The sequence below is a fragment of the Malaclemys terrapin genome, chromosome 9, assembly GCF_027887155.1.
Source record: "Malaclemys terrapin pileata isolate rMalTer1 chromosome 9, rMalTer1.hap1, whole genome shotgun sequence".
NCBI lineage: Eukaryota > Metazoa > Chordata > Testudines > Emydidae > Malaclemys > Malaclemys terrapin.
This window is the reverse complement of record NC_071513.1, coordinates 30,521,794-30,545,939: the sequence shown is the minus strand read 5'-3', so window position 1 is coordinate 30,545,939 and position 24,146 is coordinate 30,521,794. Positions and strand designations below refer to the sequence as shown.

Sequence of the window (24,146 nt, the reverse complement as noted above, 5' to 3'; positions counted from 1 at the left end):
CTGTGGAATAATTTGTTTGGCACCTTTCCACATTCTTCTTTCAACGTCTCCAAGATTGACCATCTTTCTTAGTTGATTTTTTTTTCCTCTTCACTTCAATACTCTTAGTTATCCCAATTTTCCTGACAGTGCTATCCAAATCTCTAACAGCTTTAATAATAATTTTGGATTTTTTTTGCTAAATAAAATATATTTGACTAATGTAAAAACTGAAGAATTTATGTTATAATTATTTTCCTTAAACTGGCTATAATATGGCTTGATAGAGTAAAATAAAAACGTTAAATATTTTAATAAGGTAAAAACAAAATTATAAAGTAATTAGAGGGTCCCACACAGGTGTAGTAGTGGGACCACATGGTTCTCTTTCCAGAATTGGGGCATAAGTAATTTGCATAGGAAATTGGCTGCTGCTTTTGCGGAGTTACTTTCACCAAGTATTTAACATCAGGTCAGTTTTACCTAGTGAAGCTTTTTACATGTTTTCAGAGTATGCGTAACAGGTTGTAAAATGTTAGCCACATATTTGAGGGGAATTTTGAATTAATTTAATAAAAAATGATGCATTCTCTTTCACATGCCAGGAAATCTGCATTAAGTTCACATCTCTATTAATTACCAAGTTGTTAATATTTTGTATCTTCAACAAAACTAGTGTTGCTCAATTTCTTTCTCATACTTGCCCTCCAGGCAAGTGCATCTGGAGGGACCCCGGCCGGGGCAGGTCCTGGCCTGGCTGATCGCGCCACTCCCGAGGGGCCAGAGCAATTCCCGGCCCTGGGACCAGCCCTGGCTGCGCTGCTGGCTCAGCCTGGCAGACACAGTCGCCTTCCAGCAGGGCTGGTGAGTGCGGCCAGGAGGCAGGGCTTGGGGGAGTGGGTCTGTGGGGTGTATGAGGGGGGAGCTGGGCTGTGAAGGGGCAGGGAAGATCTGTGTATGTTGGGGCACTAGGGAGTGGGGGTTTTGTGGGGGGTGCTGGGCAGCTGTGGTGGGGCTGTGGGCAGGGCTGGTGTTGTGCAGGGCACTGTGCATTTGTGGGTGGGTCTGGGGGGGTGCTGAGCATAGTTGGTCTGAGGGGCCTCTGGCCTAGGGAGTTGGGGGTGTTCGGTGGGGGGGCTGTGTGGCATGGCATGGACCCACCCCAGAGGGGAAGGGGCATGCTGGCAGTACAAGGCGGGCAGGCCACTGTGAGTCTGACAACTGCTGGTTTGTAAATAGTGCCCTCACATTGGGTGGAGAAGGGCTGCCCCTGCCATGCCATGCCCCATTGCCTCTGGCTGGCCCCTCACTCTGGGGACTGACCTCCCTGTACCATGCTCCATTACCTCCATGGGGGCCCACAGAAGGTTAATCCGTCCCTGCTCCTGAAACGTCTGTATTTACATTATGAAGTTTTACTAGAACAAGGTATAAGCCCCCAATCATGCAAAGATTTTGGCATGTACCCAACTTGGTGCACTATGAGTAGTTCCATTAAGTTAAGCATGCATGTGAGTCTTTTCAGGACTGTGGGCTAAATCGTGAACAAGATAAGGCCCATCCTTCAGTCATATCCAAATGGCTAGACTCTTGTGGCTGTGTGGAGCCTCTTTGAAGTCAGCAAGGCTCTGGCCACAGATGCAGGAGTCTGCCTGAAGAGATCTAATTGCAAGACCATGGCCTAAGCATGCTTACATGGGGAAAATTGTTGCATTTTTATTTAATGAAAGCACAGAATTTGAGTTTTCTGCACAGGGAAATTATAGTCCTACTCAATGCTCCCATGATATTACAGAGACTGTTCCATGTCAGTGTGTTTTGTAGAACATTATAAGCAGTAGTTAACCACTTAGCATGTGTCATCATTGGCTAGTAGAGATAGATTTGACACACAGTTTCTATTATTTTATTTAACTCCAACTGGATATAGATGAAAATACAAGCCGGTCCATCTGAAGATATAAAAATATCAGTAAATAGTGGAATTAGAGAGCTAAACTTCACAGTGCAATGACAAAGCTTACAAGCTCTTCTCCTGAAAGTACTTATGCATGTGCTTAACTTTAAGCACATAAGTAGTCCTGTTGATCTCAGTGGGACAATATGCATGCTTACAGTTAAGCAAGTGCCTAAGCGGCTGCAGAATTAAGTCTTAGATTGTTTAAAGTCAACCTTCCCATTTTGTATGGTAAAGTTACTCCTTTTTTTCCCCTCAAACGAAAGTCACATTTCATTGCTAAGGCATTTATGAATGTACGTAGTGCCATTTGAAAAACAAACAGATGGTATATTGGTGGTATATTTATTTTGAGAGGAGTTGCCCTACCAAATAAAAATGAAGAAAGATGGACCCTTTTTGTTTTAGATCTCTTCTCGTTTTCTGCAAAAAGGTCCTGACCCACTGAATTAAATGAAAAGATGCCTATTAACCTCAGTGGTCATTGTGTCAGACCTCAATGATTTATATTTTAACTATTGCATAAATTGATTAATTTGCCATTACCTACCTTCTTAACAATGTGTTAAGAAATTCCTGACAAATTAAAAGGTTCATTATTTCACAGAATCCAATTTATCATTAAACACTTCCCTCCTAAAATGTTATCAAAATACACTCTTTTAAAAATGTTTATGCTGTCGTGATTGTGTTGAATTTTGAATCATATCGAAACATGGTCCATAGGGCAAACTGAAGTAAAACCTAAGAAGCCTTACTTAACAGTGTAGGATCTACGGTGGTGTATTTTACGTAAAGGGAAATAGAAAGTACATTCTTCATTGTTGGGATGTTTCTTCCTGAATGACTCTTTTAGGCTAAAATCAGTTCTGTATTGGTTTATGAGTTGTGATGGGTTTTTTTATTTGCATGTGTGAGAAGCAGGGGCAGGAAGAGTCTGCTGATGATGATTTATTGTATTTCCCATATGTTGAGGGGTGAGGGTGAAATTCTGCAAGAAAATATTTAAAATGCAAAAGTTACAGATCATCCATATCTAGTATGTATATAGTTGTTTTGTTTATCTATTTGTAACTATGCTATTGTGCAAATAATTAAGCTTAAAAGTTATTCTAGTGGTTTAAACATCTTTAGCTATTGCAAAGCAAGCATTTTTGGTTCCCTCATTCATTTAATCTGAAAAATTCCATTTCTGCTTCCATATTACCTACGTTCTTGTGATTTTGTTTGTTATAGTTGTAGCATCTACATAGTGCTTTACAGTTTATTAGCTTTATAAAAACTTGGTCTCTGATCCTGGGATCTGATCTATCTGAATAAACCATAATGCATCTGCAGAGTACCACTAAAGTCAAATATGGCTTTTATTTTTTATAAACACACCTTGTAACTTTTTCTTCTCTTGCTGTTGTAAAATTACTTCCTGAATCTGAAATGTTGAATTAGCACTAACTTTTTGCTTAAAAACATTGATTTAGAAATTTCCCTTCTTATTTACCTGACCATATACTCCTCATTAATGTATCCACTGATAAATGTTATTTATCAAACAAAAACTCCTGGAAGTTCTCTAATCTTCTCACTCCACGTATCAGTAGAGTCCTATTCTCATCTGTATGTTTTCACTTTCTTACTCAATGCCCAACACTCAGTCAATCAGAACTACAGTTAGGAATCCTTGGCTTTTCTTGTTCTGGTAGTTGTTTCATTTATCTGTATTGGAAAACACATTGTATTCTATTGTCTGTAGGAGCTAAAAGATGCCATTTTGCACTTTCTGATTCTCTATGAGAAGTTGTTGATAGTTCTCAGTAACTATCATTTGTTTTCTGTCCTTCACTGTTTGATTTCTTTACAAAAACAACTTATCTTGCATCTCTCCAGCTCATATTCTACAAACTGGAAATTAAGCTTTCATTTTTTTGGTATTCATAGAAGTTAGAGATGGGAAAGACCAGTGGGCCATCGAGTCCAGCTCTCAGTCAATGTTGGCTTGTTCCCGACATTATATTCTCAATTGTTTTCTCTAGCAAAATTTTAAATGAAGTGGTAGAGCTTCCAATTTCCTGATGGAAGTCTTCCATATGCATCCCACTATTAGAAAATATTTCCTGAAACTCAGCTTAAATTTTTTTGTGCGTCACTTCCTTCTATTATTCCTGTGAAGGCTCTACTATATCCATTGATTTGATCAAATACCTTCCTCACTTTTATTAAGAATTTTTAGCTCAAGGCAAAAATCAACTGTTGTGCTTTCTGTTTCTCTATCCTTCACAGCTGATTTTCCACATTGTAATTGCAATGTCTCTACTACAGTAGGTTACCTGTCATGCAGAACATAATATACCTGTAGGTAGCAAACACATTTCCTACCTTCAGTTTAGCTAAAGCAATGAAATTAGAACTCAAATCAAACTAGTTAAGACCAAATTCTTCTTTTTTTTGTGGCTATACTTTATGGCTATAGAATCCATTGGTAACTTATTTTATAAAATCTGTTCTTTCTGAAGTGTTTTGACACAAACTCCTGAATTATTTGCTTTTTGAGTAATTGTAAGTAATATACATGCTCTTTTAGTTTTTCCTTAGTCAGGAAATGATACTCTCTGCCAGTACAGTTATTATGCCTGGTCTATTCTTGTTCACTCTTGTCAGAAAGCTGTTGGGTTTCAGCAGACATTTCCCAAGCCATAAATCATTCCAGATTTCTATTATTTCTTAATTACTTTGTATGGGATGCCTGTTTGCAGATATTGTACAGTGATTTACAGTTTCAAGTGAAGTTTTTGCTAGCTAGGCTATATAATGACAACCTAGTAAGTCTCAGTCATGCATTCTTGATTAGTTTAAGGTACAGCGCTCATTACTTATACAGTTCTAAGAAATTGTTTTATGTTGCTATGTACAAATATGAGTTAACAAAGGCTTAGTTCAGTAAGCATAATGTGTTGCTACATTTTTGCTTATCATAAGAGCAGAGTAAATAACGCAGTTTTTATTGATTCTCAGCAACATTATAACTGAACACAGTTTTTTCTAATGACTGCTTCTCATTTGTGAATCAGTATTGTATAGCTATAAAACTGAATGGACACGAGACATCTGTCCAGCTACAGATAAGATTTGGTATGGTTTGTTGCTGTTTTAATAAAAAGGAGAAAGTCAGATTGATAGCCTAGCATTTCAGCATTGGCTCCTGCTGCTTATGGAAAGACCTGAGATAAGTTGGAGGACAAATCTCCCATTCTCTGTACCAGCAGGGCTTAAAGAAACATTTAGGCAACACCTTTATATCCCTTCTGGCTGATCAAAAGATGGCAACCTTGGACTAAGAGATAATGACAATAATAAAATATTTAACAGTTCTCCAGCATCTTCCATCTAAGGGTCTTGGAGGTCTTTACAAATACAATTAAGTTTTATAGCACTCCTGTGATAAAAGTAAGGTGATAATATCCCAGTTTTATAGCTGTGGCAATACTGATACATAGTTTATACATTTTTCTGACATATACATAGGGTTTTTCATTAGTGGAACACAAGTCTCCTGACTCCCAGTATTATGTTTCAACCACTGGGGCAATGCTGCATGTATGTGCATGTATAGGTTACACTATATAACCATGATGTGAGGTCTGTACAAGGGTCTATTACCATTTCTAATGAATAGTGTACGTTGTCTACTTTTGATGACTCCTAATCATTATTTAGTCAGCTGGCTACACAATACAGTGAAGTGAGTGATGGAGAGGATGAGGGAGGGAAGGAAGAGATGGAGTTTCCAAACACTGTGGCCCTATCCTACTTTATCCCTTGGAGTATGGAACATGTTAGGGAAGAGACTATGTCTTCCTTGTGTTTCTACATTGCTTAACACAGTGAGGCTCGGTCATCAATCTTTGAATGATGATAAACAATGGTAAATAGTCATACTTTTAAACTATTACTTACAACATCTCCTAGTTTAGAAATAAACCTCAGCGACATAAAACTATGCCTACGCTGACAATCCATATTTTAAAAAAATGGCCAATCTAGTGCCATGCTACAGGTTTCTTAGGTAACCAACATTCAGCTACAGAAGGAGAATGCACAAAATAGAAGGAGATTTTGAAAGGAAATCTGCAGCATTTCTGCATGATCAGTACTGTTCAAAGACAATAGGCCCAGAGTAGTCTGAATTTAACAGAAGGATTTTAGAATGAGGTTTTTCTTGTTTAATACACAGTAATCAGATGGACTATTAAGCTAGTCAAATTTGGCTCTTAACAATATATATTTTTCTAAAATTCATTTATACTTCTATCTGTACATTAGAGAGGTGCGTTGACATAGAGTGAAATGTTAGGTCATTTTCAGAATACCCCTATTAAAAGACATGCACATTCGGTCATTTTTGGATCAAATGGAAAATGTTCATATTTTGTCCGGTTTTGTATATGCTTTGACTGGTGGTTGATGCTAATAGGTAACTTTATTTTGTAAGGGCACTATGGTCTAAAGTCATATCTGATTGAGAGAGAGGAAAAAAATTATCTAATTGTTCATCACATAACTAAAAAATATTCTGAATGGGGGGATAAGTGATTTTGGATTTATTCAAGACACATTGTTTTGAGTGGACACCCCTGTAATGGGATTCCCTGCCACTGGCTCCATGTACGTTTTTATCCAGTAACCCCTAGCCTGCTAACATGTAAGCTGATGGAAAAACTGATTTCCCTCTGCCTGTTTTGTTCAACATTATTAATAATCTGAATGATGAAATGGATTGCACCCTCAGCAAGTTTGCAGATGACACTGAGCTGGGCGGGAGAGATAGATATGCTGGAGGGTAGGATATGGGTGCAGAGTGACCTAGAAAAATCGGTGGATTGGGCCAAAAGAAATCTGATGAGGTTCAACAAGGACAAGTGCAGAACTGGCTAAGCATCAGTTCTGCAGAAAAGGACCCGGGGATTACAGTGGACAAGAAGCTGGATATGAGGCAACAGTGTGACCTTATTGCCAAGAACGCTAATGGCATATTGGGCTGTATTAGTAAGAGCATTGTCAGCAGTTCAAGGAAAGTGATTATTCCCCTCTATTCGGCACTGGTGAGGTCACATCGAGAGTATTACATCCAGTTTTGGGCCCCCCTTTACAGAAAGGATGTGGACAAATTGGAAAGAGTCCAGCAGAGGGCAACAAAAATGATTAGGGGGCTGAGGGAACTGGGCTTATTTAGTCTGCAGGAGAGAAGAATGAGGGGGGATATGATAGCAGTCTTCAAGTACCTGAAGGGGAGTTCCAAAGAGGATGGAGCTAGACTGTTCTCAGTGGTGGCGGATGACAGAACAAGAAGCAATGGTCTCAAATTACAGTGCAGGGAGGTCTAAGTTGGATATTAGGAAACACTCTTTCACTAGGAGGATGGTGAAGCACAGGAATGGGTTACCTAGGGAGGTGGTGGAATCTCCTTCCTTAGAGGTTTTTAAGGTCAGGCTTGACAAAGCCCTGGCTGGGATGATTTAGTCAAGGATTGGTCCTGCTTTGAGCAGGGGGTTGGATTAGATGACTTCCTGAGGTCTCTTCCAATCCATATCTTCTAGGATACCTGGCTGCTCCTGCATCCCCAGCTATACCAGGGTGGTATAGGGATCTACAGCACAGGGGCTCTTGCACAAACTCACTTTTGTGGACATTACTCCTCTCCCTTATTGTGCAGGAGTCAACAGCATGGTGTAGCTTGTTGCTCACAATGATCTGTCTGTGACTGAAAGGCATTTTCTCATTGCAAGGTAATGTGGAATGTCAGATTTTCAATGTCATCTGTTTCACCACTGCTATCTACTGTCAGCAGAGCTAGTGCTGCTAGCACTGAAGTAGAAAAGATTCTGTTGTCTCATTGTAGAACTGACTGGTAGGGGATGTGCATAGATCTTGATATTAGGATGTGTTTATATTCTGAAGCAGCCTGATTTTTATAAATTAAACAAAATTCTAGACAGTTATAAGGCTACAGACCTCTTTGGTGTTTAATTAATGTGATGTTCACCCCAGGATATGGAAAATGTCAGTTTTCATTGACTACAGCCACGATGAGCCTGGCTATTAGGCCACAGATGTGAGTAGGGCACTAAACCATTATCATGGTGAGAGAAGATGAGGAGAAAGAGGTCATAAAATTGTTAGCTCAGCGGCTTTGATAGATATTATTTTGGAAGTACATTGTTTCTATTTTTGGGTGGTATATGCAAGCCCATGCTCATATGATTTGCCATAATAGTTTGCATATATTGCTGTTAGTGCGTATAGGATTGAATTCAATGCCCCGTGCATCAAGCCCTGTTCATTAAGATTATTGGTGGAGTTTTTTTAATACTTAGTTTATCATGACACTCAACCAGATGATCATACACGTGCTGCAATGGTTGTGATGCCTGTAGTGAAAAATGATGTCTCTCTTATTGAATAGACGCCAATTACATAGGTGCTCTGGGGCTGGAGCACCCACAGCAAAAAAAATAGTGGTGCTCAGCACCCACCAGCAGCCCCACAGATCAGCTCCTCCCCATCCCTCCTGCCCACCACTATCAGCTGTTCAGTGGCATGTAGGAGGCTCTGGATGGGGGAATAGGGAGGAGTGGGGGCAGGAAGAGGGAGGGGTCGGAAAGAGATGGGGTGTGGGTGGGGGCTTCAGGGAAGGGGTGGAGTGCCTGCGGTGGAGCGGGGGTCCAGCACCCCCGGGAAAATCAGAGTCGGCACCTCTGTCTTTCAGTATCCCCACACATTTGTAATGGTTGTACACAATAAGATTTACATCCGAGTCTGAGAAGCTTTGGGTCAGGATGGTTTTCATCCCAGAAAAATAAAAGGAGCAGTTGTAGTCCTGGCTTAACATAAATAATTAAACATGGCGGGGAGATAGAAATCTTGGAAGACAGAATTAGGGAAATAAATAGATCAGCAGGCTGAAAACAGAATGTGCTAACTAAGATGAGTAAATGCGTCGGTGAGCTAAGAAACAGAATGTCTGACCTAGCTAAGGGGCAGGAATGCCCAGAGAACCCTTTACAAAGGATAAGATAAGTTGGGAATGTAAAAATGAGATAAAGCGTAGGTCAAACATGAACAGTGCTTGGACAAAGCATGCTGTATGGGGATTGGTTTCTACAAAGAAACTGAGACCATCTCAAAATGTGTAATGCAATATTATAGTAAATGCAATGAAATGTGTAAATGTATATAAAGGGGGAGAGTGGTTTTGTGTAACTTTGGATCTGTGATGTACTCTGCATCCACCCCGTGTGTTTCAGTCTGATCAACTCAGCACAGCATTGCTGTGTGTCAAATAAGGATACCTGACTGATCAAGTCTGGAATTGAACTGAGTTCTTGGGAAGCCTAAGGAAAAGAGTTCTTGAAGGCAATCCCAAGAATAGTTTCATTCCTTGCACTGTGTTGCTATTCTGAATGGCCCTGAGCACACTGTGCACAGTCCCATTTGAAAAACATGCAGCAGTGATGTCACTGTTTCCTTATTTCCTCCTTTCAACCACAACCCCTGGCATTGCACCATCCTTTTTTACCTATATCCTCTCGGTCACCTAAAAGCACCATCCAATATGTCAGTAGAGAGACATCTAGAATAATATGATTTAAAGCAATTTAGCTGAATTAGCCAGGGTTTTCAATTGTGTGTTAGGAGGAGGCACATTCTATGCACATTACATAGAATGTGCCTTTCCTCTATATGTCTATCTTAACAGATTGAAAGTGTTGGCTAGCAGTTAAATTAAATCTCCTTGAGTTCTACTTCTCTTCCCTCCACTTCCAAATGTTTCTGCCATATCTTAAATCAGTTTGGAAGCTGGAACTGGTTCTGAAGGTGTCTGCCTGCTTGGTAAGCAGGACAATTTATAGAAAGCACATGACACCTGAACTCCTCAGGAAGTTCTGATGCTAGATTCCCCCCAGATATAAGACAAGTGGCAAGGCATTCTCTGTGTAACCTATTGGTTAAATCAATGGTTTTCAAACTTTTTTTCTAGGGACCCAGTTGAAGAAAATTCTTGATGCCCACGACCCAATGGAGCTGGGGATGAGGGGTTTGGAGTGTGGGAGGGGCTAAGGGCTGGGGCATGGGGTTGGGGTGTGGACTTATCTCCGGCAGTCCCCGGTTAGCAGCACAGCCAGGGTGAAGAGGAAGGCTTCCTGCCTGCCCTGGCACCGTGGACCACGCTGCGCCCCAGAAGCAGCCAGCTGCAGGTCTGGCTCTCCTAAGCGGAGCTGCGCAAGCAGCTCCACGTGACTCTTACCCACAGGCACAACCCCGCCCCCGTCCCCATTGGCCAAAAATGGAGCCAGTGCTTGGGGTGGGGACAGCACACGGAGCCCCGTGGCCCCCCTGCCTAGAAGCCAGACCTGCTGCTGGCTGCTTCTGGGGCGCAACATGGTGTCAGAAAAGGTAGGCACTAGCCTGCCTTAGCTGGGCAGCACCACTGACAGGACATTTAGCATCCTGGTCGGCAGTGCTGACCAGAGCAAAGCGACCCAGCGCCTTATATGCCACAACCCAGTAGAGGGTCATGAACCATGGTTTGAAAAACACTGTCTTAAATCACCTTCTGAATCAGATGATTGGAGGATATCTATAGTAATACCAATTTTTTTTTAAAGTGGTGCCAGAGGTGATCCTGGTAATTACAGGGTGCTAAGCCTAATTACAGTATGAGAAGAATTGGTTGAAACTATAGTAAAGAACAGGTTTATCAGACACCTAGATGAAGACATTGTTAGGGAACAATCAACACAGCTTTTGTTATGGGAAATTATGCGTCACCAATCTATTAGAATTCTTTGAAGGAGTCAACTAGCTTGTTGATAGGGCTGATTCAGTTGATATAGAGCATTTGGACTTGCATTCTTTGAGGTTCCACACTAAAGGCTCTTAAGCAAAGTATAAGCAGTCATGGGATAAGAGGGAAAGTTCTCTCAGATCAGTAATTGGATAAAGATAGGAAACAAAGGATAGGAATAAATGGTCAATTTTTACAATGGAGAAAGGTAAATAGCAGGGTCCCCCTGGGAAAGCAGGTGAATAGTGAGGTGGTAAAATTTGCAGGCAATACAAAATTACTCAAGATAGTTCAGTTCAAAGCTGAACCAGAATATACATATCAGAATCAAAATGTTCTTGTAACATTACTTACATACTCCTTGCCATTTGGTATAGAGGGTTTTATAGGTCACACTTAGCCGATAAAATTTTGTAAAAACTCCATGGGTCCAGTATTATTGAAGATAGTATATCTCTACCAGGGGATAGGATGACATCTTCACTTAAGGATACAAACAATTTTTAAGGTCATAGTGATGGATCCAGTAAGCAGGGGACAACAAATCACATCAGTTCCTCCCCCTCTGCACATCCTCTTCTTCCTGGGAAAGCAGGAACTGTTTCCCATCAGCCCTCTCCCTTCCCGTTGCTTTTCCCTTTCCTCTGTCCAGGTAAGGTGAAGGGTCCTGAACTGGGAAGTTCCTGGGCTCTGTGGGGAAGCAACAGCTGTATAGTGTGGCAGGAACTGGAAAGCAGCTAGATGCAGAGAGGAATCCCCAAGAACTATATATAGAGCCACGTATCAAACAAGCTGTGACTGCCAGACATCACAGCTGAGTGCAGGTCTGTGTCGGACTTATAGGAGAGCAGCAGAGTAGTGTGTCAATGCAGAGGAGCCTTAATGAAAGATACTAAGTGATCCTGGCTGGGAAAGCTGCAAGTGCCTATTCTCTTGAATAGAGACTGGACTGAAGAGAGGCCCCCAGGCACTGTCCCAGTGACTAGGGTTGTCCGGTGTCTGGTTTTCTACTGGAATGCCCGGTCGAAAAGGGACCCTGGCGGCTCTGGTTGGCACCAGGGCTAAGACAGTCTCCCTGCCTGCCCTAGCTCTGTGCAGCTCTGGGAAGCGACTGCCAGGTCCCTGCATCCCCTAGGTGCTGGGACAGCCAGGGAGTGGAAGGTGCCGCGCACTGCCCCCAGCACCAGTGCGGGCTCTGCAGCTCCCGTTGGCTGGGAACTGCGACCAGTGGGAGATGCGGGGTGTGACACCTGCAGGTATGAAGGCAGCATGCACCACCAGAGCTGCCTGGCTGCCCATGTGCCTAGAGGCCACAGGGACCTGGCGGCCTCTTCCTTGGAGCTGCAGTAAGTGCCACCGGGACATCTCTTCTCCCCCCCCCCTCGTGCACCCCAATCCTCTGCCCCAGACTGGAGTCCCCTCCTGCACCCCAAACACCTCATCCCTGCCTCACCCCCCTGCATCCCAACCCTCTGCCCTAGCCTGGAGTCCCCTCCCAAGACCCTCACCCCAACCCCCTGCCCCAGCCCAGAGCCCCCTCTTGCACCCCTTATCCCTGGCCTCGCCCCCAGCAGAGCACTCACCCCTCCCCAAGCCCAGAGACCCCTGCTGCACCAGAGCCACCCCAGAGCCCACACCCCCTCCCATACTCCAAGCCCCTCAGCCCTAGCCCAGACTCCCCTCCTGCACCCCAAGCCCCTCATCCCCAGTCCAGAGCCTGCATGCCCAGCCCAGAGCCCATGCCCCCTCCCGCACCCAACGCCTGGTTAAAGTGAGTGAGGGTGGGGAAGAGTGAGTGACGGAAGGAGGGGGAATGGAGCAAATGGGAGCGGAGCCTCGGAGAAGAGGTGGAGCAGGGGTGTTCAGTTTTGTGTGATTAGAAAGTTGGCAACACTAGTGGTGACCCAAAACAACCACTGTTGCTCACTTTGAACTGTAACTGTTAAGCCTCTGTACCTAGGGTATTTGCAAACTTTCCTTTTCCTGCCAGCCCTAATAAATACCCTAACGCTTAGTCATGTGTCTGGCCACTGGGACTATTGCTGCTAGCACCTCACAAGGCCTAGCTGCTGCATGCCTACAGTGCTTGCCTCTGGTATTGTAGGGGTTTGGTGAACAGCCCCTATAATTACATCACTGCTAATGAAATAACCTGATACTGATGGTCTTCTTTCATGCTGCCCCTTGTACATTGAACACCCTCCTGGAAATAACGCCTTAAGATTCCCCTCTTTTAAATTCTTCATTACATTTTTTTGTTAACAGCAAACCCATTAGCCAGATGTGCAGTGTTATAAATACAGTAGGGCTCAAACTGACCCCTGTTTAAAAGGCCAGCAGAATGTTTGTGTGCCACTTAATTCCCAATAAATTCCTCAGAATAGGTTTTAATTATTGGGTGAATTGAGTTGTGCAAAGGCATTTTGCTAGCCCTCACCATAGGGATGAATTTCACTCTAAAAGAGTAGCCCTAAAGTATGTGAAAGTCCTAGAAAGTCAGAGGGATTACTCTGTTTTCTGTAGTTAATGGTTTTCATAGCCTGTAAAGGAAGATAGCATTTGTTTGGGAAACAAATATAATGGGAATATATATGCACTGTGTGCAAAGAGGGAACAGGAAGAAGCATTCTGACCTTAGCCGATGTGTCCTGTATAATAGACATCCTAATTAACATAAAAGAGAGAAATGAGATTTCTTCAGCAAAAATATTTTTCATAAAAAATAGTGATTACTTTTTATGCATGAGTCAATGAACCTTAACATAAACTTCCCTCTAGAACTTATGATTTGTTTTGTTTTGACAGCACTCAAAGAAAGATAGTATAATTTGTATGTGTCATGTACTGATTACTGACACTCTACTATATTTCTCTAGACTGGGATTTGATAGCTGACATCTACCTAATATGCTGTGTTATAGCAATGTCAGACCAAGGATATTAGAGAGACAAGGTGGGTGAGGTAACATTTTTTATGGACCAATTTACCTCACCCACCTTCTCTTTCTAATCTAGCTAATATGTGATATTGGCAAAAGGGACTCTTCCAATTTAGGCCTATCTAGCTACATATCAAGTTGCTGTGATATCTTGGATAAAAGAATATTAGAAATAATCATAGTGTAATAAGTGTGGTTGAATGGTGACTCTCAATGGTAACCACTTTATATATAGATGGAATCATAATATTTTGTAATATTAACATAGACATGAATAAAAATGATTTATCCCATTCCCTACTCCCCCAACTTTTGTTTCTGACTCATCTCTAGAGAAGGAAGGAGACAACGTTTTCAAGCTATAAGTAATGCTAATAGTTATATGAGGCAAAGTGATTAAAGGAATTCAAAGAATTCCAATTCTGCAGAATACTAATAATGTCTGTCATATAAAATCCATAATATATTCCATAGCATTAATTCCTGAAACATTATTTAGTCAGATATAGTGAGCTTGTGCTAAATACATAAGCTAACTTGTAACATCATCAAAAAGATAATGAGCCACCTCTTTTTTACCCCCCCCCCCATGAACAGGATACCATTTTGATCATTTGCACTAAATATCTAATTTGAAATTGCAAATGTATTAATATTATCTCAAGGAAATTTGAGATCTATATATCATTCTTTCTAGCCATTGAATCATTGATTGTTAATCAGTTGTTTGACATATTATGCGGAAGTAGTATTCTTTGGGTAGCATAGAAAATTCAGGTATCCAATGTAATTTAAAGAAGCACCTTAAGCATTTCATAATCAAAATTAAAATGTTGAAATATGATTTCTATTATATGACATCTAGGAGGTGTAAAATAATGTGGGCCTGCTGAAGTTACAGTTTAAAATTCAGATGACCATTTAAGATCAAATTTTCAATTTTGTTTCAAACCTTTCCATAAATGTGAAGATCTGAAATAGCTTGTCTAAGATTTGAATTGTGCATATTCATGACAATTGCATGTCAAAATCAGGTAACCATCTCAGTATTTCCTTTAAGTGAACAAATTTAAATTTTATGTTAATAGAAAATCAAATGCAGTCTTCAGGTAAACAAATTTAGGGTCCACGCTTTAAACTTTGGCCCTTCTTTTTCAAGTAAGCATATTGGACTGCATTTAAGTGGGAAGTTTATGCAGTTGATCCTTTAGAACATTTGCCATGGGCAGGTATTAACATCATTTAACTGACCACCTGAAAATACTTAATTATTTTAAACATCTGGTACATTTAAAAATTTCTTGCTCTTTTGTCTGTAATATATATACTATAATGCACTCTGAACATATATTCATGTTTCGAGATACTGTGGCTTTGCAATGAGTCAAATAATGTGAGGAAACATTTTAGCAGTATTTTACATTGGTGACATTAGTTTGAGGTAATGTATATTGGAATAACTTTTTAAGGATTTCTGAGGTTGTGTATTTAAAAAACAAAAGTAAAAAAACCCTTAGTTGGATTCCTGGTGACCTGGTTAATGGTTCCATGTCACTTGACACAGAAGCATTGGTTTCCTGCAGTGTCCCAAGGGTATGTCTACACTACGGGATTACTCCGAATTTACAGAATTTGATTTTTGGCAACCAATTGTATAAAGTCGAGTGTATGCGGCCACCCTAAAGCACATTAATTCAGCAGTGTGCGTCTATGTACCTAGGCTAGTGTCGACTTCCGGAGCGTTGCACTGTGGGTAGCTATCTCATAGCTATCCCGTAGTTCCTGCAGTCTCCTCCACCCATTGGAATTCTGGGTTGAGATCCCAATGTCTGATGGAGCCAAAAACATTGTCGCGGGTGGTTCTGAGTACATCGTCCCCCTCCCTCTGGGAAAGCAATGGCAGACAACCGTTTCGCGCCTTTTTTTCCTGGGTGAACAGTGCAGACACCATACCATGGCAAGCATGGCGCCTGCTCAGCTCAAGACAGAACCTGCAAAACCAGGCGAGGAGGAGTCGGCTACGGCAGCGCGGCGACGAGAGTGATGAGGACATGGACACAGAATTCTCTCAAACCACGGGCCCCACCGCTTTGGAGATCATGCTGTTAATGGGGCAGGTTATAACTGTGGAATGCCGATTCTGGACCCGGGAAACAAGCACAGACTGGTGGGACCGCATAGAGTTGCAGGTATGGGACAATTCCCAGTGGCTGCGAAACTTTCGCATGCGTAAGGGCACTTTCATGGAACTTTGTGACTTGCTTTCCCCTGTCCTGAAGCGCCAGAATACCAAGATGAGAGCAGCCCTCACAGTTGAGATGTGAGTGGCAATAGCCCTGTGGAAGCTTGCAACTCCAGGCAGCTACCAGTCAGTCGGGAATCAATTTGGAGTGGGCAAATCTACTGTGGGGGCTTCTGTGATGCAAGTAGCCAAAGCAATCACTGAGCTGCTGCTACCAAAGGTAGTGACTCTGGGAAATGTGCAGGTCATAGTGGATGGCTTTGCTGCAATGGGATTCCCTAACTGTGATGGGGTGATAGATGGAACCCATATCCCTATCTTGGCACCGGACCACCAGGGCAGCCAGTACATAAACTGCAAGGGGTACTTTTCAATGGTGCTACAAGCACTGATGGATCACAAGGGACGTTTCACCAACATCAGCGTGGGATGGCCAGGAAGGGTTTATGACGCTCGCGTCTTCAGGAACACTAATCTGTTTAAACAGCTGCAGCAAGGGATTTACTTCCCAGACCAGAAAATAACCATTGGGGATTTTGAAATGCCTACAGCTGTCCTTGGGGACCCAGCCTATCCCTTAATGCCATGGCTTATTAAGCCATACACAGGCAGCCTGGACAGTAGTCAGGAGCTGTTCAACTACAGGCTGAGCAAGTGCAGAATGGTGGTAGAATGTGCATTTGGACGTTTAAAGGGTCGCTGGCGCACGTTACTGACTCACTCAGACCTCAGCCAAACCAATATTCCCATTGTTATTGCTGCTTGCTGTGTGCTCCACAATCTCTGTGAGAGTAAGGGGGAGACCTTTATGGCAGGGTGGGAGGCTGAGGCAAATCACCTTGCCGCTGATTACGCGCAGCCAGACACCAGGGTGATTAGGAGAGCACACCAGGAAGCGCTGCGCATCAGAGAAGCTTTGAAAACCAGTTTCATGACTGGCCAGGCTATGGTGTGAAACTTCTGTTTGTTTCTCCTTGATGAAAACCCGCCCCCTTGATTGACTCATTCTGTGTAAGCAAACCACCCTCTCCCCTTCGATCATAGCTTGCTTTCAAAGGAAATAAAGTCACTATCATTTAAAAATGATGTATTCTTTATTAATTGATTATAAACATAGGGAGAGAACTGACAAGGTAGCCCGGGTGGGGTTTGGGAGGAGGATAGGAGGGAAGGAAAAGGCTACTTCCAAAGTTCAAAATAATAACAGCCTTTTGCTTGGGCTGTCCACTGGGGTAGAGTGGGTGGGTGCACGGAGCCTTCCCCCACGGCGCCCCGCATTCTTACACATCTGGGTGAGGAGGCTATGGAACATGGAGAGGGGGGAGAGCGGTTATACAGGGGCTGCAGCAGCACTCTGTGATCCTGCTGCAGTTCCTGAAGCTCCACCAGATGCCGGAGCATGTCCGTTTGATCACGCAGCAGCCCCAGTGTTGCAGCCTGCCACCTCTCATCTCAAGCGTCCCTCATGGCCTCATGTTCACCGGCATCTTTCCTGTACTTTGATACCGTGTCCTTCCACTCATTCAGATGAGCTCTTTCATCGCAGGTCGATTGCATGATTTCAGAAAACATGTCGTCTTGTGTGCGTTTTTTTTTTTTTTTGCCACCTTATCTGAGATAGCCTTCGGGATAGAGGAGGGAGGCTTGAAAAATTTGCAGCTCCGGGAGGGAGGGAAAAAAGGGAGAGAAATATTTAAAAAGATACATTTTACAGAACAATGCTTATACTCTTTCACGTGAACAACACTATTCACATTACATAGCACATGTGATTTCGGTACAAGGTTGCATTTTGCATCTTATATTGAGTGCCTGCGGCTTTGGTGTTAGAGATCACAGATGCAGGGCCAGGCAACAGAATTCGGCTTGCATGCATGGTAATCCATTGTCATTCGGCTTCTGCAACCTTCATAAAAGCAGCACCCTTCTTTCCCATACCAAGCAAAGCCCATTGAGTGCTGCGGTTTTCCTGTTAACGTTCAGCAGCAGAAACCAAACTAAACCCCACCACCACCCATCCAATTCTGTGTGAAGATCACTTTATCCCTCCCCCCACCACGTGGCTGGTATCAGGGAAGATCCCTGCTAGCCAAACACAAAAAGGTCAGGGCCAATGTCCGTCCTCCCCAACCCCCCACTTGGCTAACTGCAGGGAAGGATTTCTTTTCAGCCACAGGCAAACAGCCCAGTAGGAACAGCCACCTCTGTCCCCTTCATTAAATTCCCATATTTCAACCAGGTTACCATGAACGATATCACTCTCGTGAGGAGAACACAGCGAGATAAAGAACAGATGTTGCTTGAATGCCAGCAAACACCGGGACCATATGCTGTCAGGCTTTGTCATGCAATGATACCAGATTACTTGCTACTAGCATGGCGTGGTCAAGTGTCCTACCATGGAGGATGGAATAAGGCGGCACTGCCCAGAAACCTTCTGCAAAGGCTTTTGGAGTACCTCCAGGAGAGCTTCATGGAGATGTCCCTGGAGGATTTCAGCTCCATCCCTAGACACGTTAGCAGACTTTTCCAGTAGCTGTACTGGCCACGAATGTATCCTAAGTCCTCAGGGCAAATTAATCATTAAAAAACGCTTGCTTTTAAACCATGTTTTATATTTACAAAGGTACACTCACCAGAGGTCCCTTCCATGGCCTCATTGTCTGGGATAATGCCTTGGGAGAGTTGGGAGGGTACTTCAGTCAGGCAGAGAAAAAGATCCTGGCTGTTGGGAGAATGGTGTGCTGTGTGCTCTCCGCAAGCTCCTCCTCATCATCATCTTCCCCATCCACAGAATCCTCAGGCCTGGCTGAGATTACCCCCTCCTCAGAATCCACGGTCAGGGGTGGGGTAGTGGTGGCAGTCCCCCCTAGAATTGCATGCAGCTCAGCTTAGAAGCGGCATGTCTGCGGCTCTGACCCGGACCTTCCGTTTGCTGCTTTGGTTTTCTGGTAGGTTTGTCTGAGCTCCTGTAGTGAGTCCCTATTGTGGCCTCTCTCCATCATGCCCTTGGAGATTTTTTTCAAATGTTTTGGCATTTCGTCTTTTGGAACGTAGTTCTGCTAGCACGGAATCCTCTCCCCATATAGTGATCAGATCCAGTACCTCCCGTACAGTCCATGCTGATGCTCTTTTTCGATTCTCGGACTGCATGGTTACCTGTGCTGATGAGCTCTGCGTGGTCACCTGTGCTCTCCACGGTGGGCAAACAGAAAATGAAATTCAAAAGTTTGCGGGGCTTTTCCTGTCTACCTGGCCAGTGCATCCAAGTTCAGATTGCTGTCCAGAGTGGTCACAATGGTACACTGTGGGATAGCTCCCAGAGGCCAATAGCGTCAAATTGAGGCCACACTAACCCTAATTAGAACCGGCAATGTCGATTTTTGGTGCTACTCTCCTCGTCGGGGAGGAGTACAGAAATCGATTTTAAGAGCCCTTTATGTCGAAGTAAATGGCTTCGTTGTGTGGATGGGTGCAGGGTTAATTCGATTTAATGCTGCTAAATTTGAACTAAACTCGTAGTGTAGACCAGGCCCAAGGTACACATCATAAGAGTCTGTCTGGGAAACTACAGACCCACAGACAAATGTATAGCTCAGTTTTGTTTCACATGGTGCACCAATTTAGAAATGTGAGTGTTTGGTAGGGGAACCACACATTGAGCTAATTTACAAGTCCAGGGAGATACCAAGTGTGATGGGTTGGATCACAGAAACCTCCTTGGGACTGCCATCCAGTGTACCAAGACTACTTCTATTCCTGTTTTCCCTGCCAGCTCAGGACTCCAGCACCCTGTCTTGCTGAGCCAGACACTCCCGCCTGCTCCAACACAGACCCAGGGTCTGAATTACTTGCCCCAAAGCTGCAAGTTTACCTGAAAACAGCTCACAGAAGTGTGCTTGTCTTTAGCACTCAGATGCCCAACTCCCAATGGGGTCTAAACCCAAATAAATCCGTTTTACCCTGTATAAAGCTATATACAGGGTAAACTCATAAATTGTTCGCCCTCTATAACACTGATAGAGAGATATGCACAGCTGTTTGCTATACATATTCTGAGTTAATTAATAAGGGGAAAAGTGATTTTATTAAATACAGGAAGTAGGATTTAAGTGGTTCCAAGTAGTAACAGACAGAACAAAGTAAGTCACCAAGCAAAATAAAATAAAATGCGCAAATCTATGTCTAATCAAACTGAATACAGATAATCTCACCCTCAGAGATGCTTCAGGAAGTTTTTTTCTCAGACTGGACACCTTCCAGGCCTGGGCACAATTCTTTCCCCTCGTACAGCTCTTGTTGCAGCTCAGGTGATAGCTAGGGGATTCTTTATGATGGCTCCTCTCCTCCTCTGTTCTCTTCCACCCTTTTATATATCTTTTGCATAAGGCGGGAAAAGATTTATCCCTCTGGGTTTCCACACCCCCCCCCCCCCACTGGAAAAGCACCAGGTTAAAGATGGATTCCAGTTCAGGTGACATGATCACATGTCACTGCAAGACTTCATTACCCACTTGCCAGCACACACACAAACAGTAAGACACAGGTAAACACAGCCATCTGCAGACAATGGGAGTCCTTAAGATTCCAAACCACCACTAATGTCCCACACTTTACATAATTACAACAGGCCCTCAGAGTTATATTTCATATTTCTGGTTTCAGATACAAGAGTGGTACATTTATACAAATAGGATGATCACACTCAGTAGATTATAAGCTTTGTAATGATACCTTACAAGAGACCTTTTGCATGAAGCCTATTCCAGTTACATTATATTCACTTATTATCATGTTTTTATAAAACTATTCCAGTTACATTATATTCACTTATTATCATGTTTTTATAAAACCATATAGACTGCACAACGTCACACCAAGCGCAATGAAGGAAATAAAGATTGCAACAGGCTAGGAAAATATGTACAGTCTGTACAGGCCAATGTGGATCAGCAGAGATACAAAGACTGCTGTACACATCTGGTAAACAATTTTGTTTTTTTCATGCAAAAAACAAATCACCATCGGAGCTCCCATGAGATTTGGGACAATTGCTGCTCTTATAGGAACCCCAGGACATAAGCCCCACAGCTGTGCAAATTGCATCCAGTCCCCCAGTATTAGATGCTTTAGAGAGAGACCTTTACAAATCTTGATGTGGTTTTACTGTCTGAGCTTACCATATTTATATCAGGAATTATTGGTTTGACTCCAAATCTTTATATTTTTCTTGTCACTGTACAAGTTTTCATTTGGGGGGAGGGTTGTTTGTTTGTAAGGGGGGATTGTGTTTTGTTTGTAATAAAGAGCATAATACTACAACAAAATAAAAGATTTTATAACTATGCTACGGTGCTATTCTCCAATGCAGGCGCAGCTTTAGCATTTGGGTCTATCATGAAGCAGCATACTTTGAGAGATTGTGAATCTCAGCTGTGAGGTTTAAACTCTGGAATTTTATTGGCATAACACCATATAAATGGATGCAGTTTATTTTGTATTTGCTAATAGGACAAACAGTTTGAGAAATATCAAAGGAACATCCCTGAGTGTTTCCGAGTAGGAGAATTTAGAGTACATGGAGATCCTTTAAAAAAAAAAAAAAAGTATCAGTGACTGAATCACTATATCTCTTCCTATTCCTTTCTTCCCTTATCCATAAATGAAAAGATATAATTAGACAGGCATAGGTGGCACTACTATATTATTCCATTTCTTTATGTGTAATACCTTCTGCAAGTCTGTCTTTGTGTGTTGACTTTATTACAGAAAGCTTTTGGTAGTTTCATACTCTGTTCAGTAGTGGAGAAAAGAATGTGTGGCAACTGGATAACACTAAGGGTATATCTACACTTACCATGCATCAACGCTATGGCAATTGATCCACTGGGGGTCGATTTAGTGGGTGAAGACCTGCTAAATCGACTGCAGATCGCTCTTCTGTCAACTCCAGTACTTCACTGGAAAAAGAAGCATAAGGTAAGTTGACAGGAGAGTTTCTCCCATCGACCCAGCACGGTGTTGATGCCACAATAAGTTGATCTAAGCTACATTGACTCCTGCTACTTTATTCACATAGCTGGAGTTGCGTAACTTAGGTCAACTTAACCCCGTAGTGTAGAGCTGCGCTAAAGAGTAACTGTTTCATTATTTTTCCAAAACTGGCAAATGCCAGTATTTCTCATTTTACATAGTGCTTAAATATGTACATGAATAAAGTTGTCTTGGCTCACTTTATATTGGACTATTCTGCGTGCTTTATCAAGGTCAATAAGTGTTTATATATCACAATAACTTTTGAGTAGCTCAGTTTAAGATCTGTGATACATTTTAGTAATCCAGTGGGGTCTGTCTTTGTCAGTACTGTTACTGTTCTTTTCAACCACCATACTGCTTACAGCAGGGGTTCTTACAGGTTCTACTTGTGTATCTAGGTTGGAATCAATTCATCATTCCACTTTTTCCTCTATAAGGGCTTGACTTTGCATCTCATCTTCTGTAATCCCCTGCTAGTATGATGTACACATGCTCCATAGGAACATGACAAGAATACATAACTGTGTGAACCCACATAAAAGGGAAGATTGTACTCTTTGAGTTTAACGTGCTTATACTCTTCAAAATGCTAGTACAATTTTTGATTGGGGTCTCCCTCACAACTTTGCCTTATAATGCAACTCCACTAACTTGTGCAGTTCTGCAGTGTCTTAGAAACACAGATCTATGATTTTAAAACTTCGTGAGGACTTTTCTTTTAAGAACTGTTTACTCTTGATCAGGAGTCTAAGGAAACAACTAGAAAGTTACTGGGAGAGTTAGGTTTGTTTACATTGACAGTTACATTGACTGCGGCCCACGCCACTTCCTGCAACTCCTAGAATCATAGAATATCAGAGTTGGAAGGGACCTCAAGAGGTCATCTAGTCCAACCCCCTGCTCAAAGCAGGACCAATTCCCAGCTAAATCATCCCAGCCAGCCAGGGCTTTGTCAACTCCTATTGGCTGGGAACGGCAAACTGCGGCCACTGGAAGTTGTGGGTGGACGTGCATGCAAATGGTCAATGTAAACAAACTCTCTGGTGGCCTGCCAGCGGATTACCCTGATGGGCTGTGTGTGGACCTCAGGTTGCCCACCATTGCTCTATATCTATTACTTGCTGGAATATATAATTGCATCTTATTAAAATTCTCAATTATTTACCATAATACATGTGACTTATTTAATCAATATTATACATTTGTGTTTTCACTGTTTAAAATTCTATAATTGGGGGAGCTCCATTCGTAAACATCACAAAGAATGACATACGGTGCAAACAATGTCATAGGTGAACACAGCTTGGGCCAAATGTTTTGCTGGTGTACGTTGGTGTAACTGCAGTAATTTACACTGATAGAGATTGTGTTTTAGAAGTTGCATGTGGTTGTTCGTGTGTTTGATTTTAAACAAGGGAGCACCAAATTGCTTATACTTTACTGTAATAAACCATGTATTAAGGAAAACCTTTTTTTATCATAAGCTAGTCAATGCTATGACCTCTGTGAAGTGGATAACATTTGTGCAGCCACTTATGATTTATGCAACAAAAATAAATGGCAAAAGGGTCCGTAAAGTAAAAATGGCAATTTTGCAACATTGCATTTGAAGGAACTGAGCTGTGACCTAGTGTCAAAAATAGATCTTTGCTTATATCAGAGGTTGCTGGATGCATAACATGCAGATACTGAATATGTTTCTTCTTCTGAGTTGGTTTAATAATCTTGTCTTGTATACTGAATGAGTAATTCAGATTACTACAGATTATTAAAAATTAAATTTCAATGTGATAGCAAATATGTTAGAATTTTTGGAGTACAACTCTCTTCAAATGTTTGGGATTTGGTGTTGACAACACTCAATACTGCAGTAAAATCCTGTCTGAAATTTGTAGTGGAATCTGAGCATGACTTAAGTATCATGAGCCAGATTTTCAACATTGCCCATCACCTAGCAGCTATTGGGCATTGATCACCTTTGAAAATCTGGCCTCTTCGCTTAGAAGCCTTCTTGGGAGCTCAACTCTTTTGTAAATATAGCGCTTTCAGAATTGCTAGTGCTGAAGTCTTCTGTGATGCTTTGCATCCAAGTTCCTCAACACTTTACAGACAATAAATCAAGCCCCACAACATTCCTATGAAATAGGTATTATT

At 42.3% G+C, this 24,146-nt stretch overlaps 1 protein-coding gene across 2 annotated transcripts in view; it reads right to left on the bottom strand.

Moving 5' to 3' along the window:
• KLHL4 (kelch like family member 4) overlaps window positions 1-24,146 on the bottom strand; it is a 210,027-nt gene that overhangs the window by 156,227 nt on the left and 29,654 nt on the right. The window contains exon 1 of one of the 2 annotated variants that reach the window (XM_054040749.1): window positions 11,130-11,155. The exons of the other annotated variant lie outside the window; for it this stretch is intronic. The gene's annotated coding sequence lies outside the window, so the exon portion shown is untranslated. Of the gene's footprint in view, window positions 1-11,129; window positions 11,156-24,146 lie in introns of those variants that run through there. 2 annotated transcript variants of the gene reach the window in all.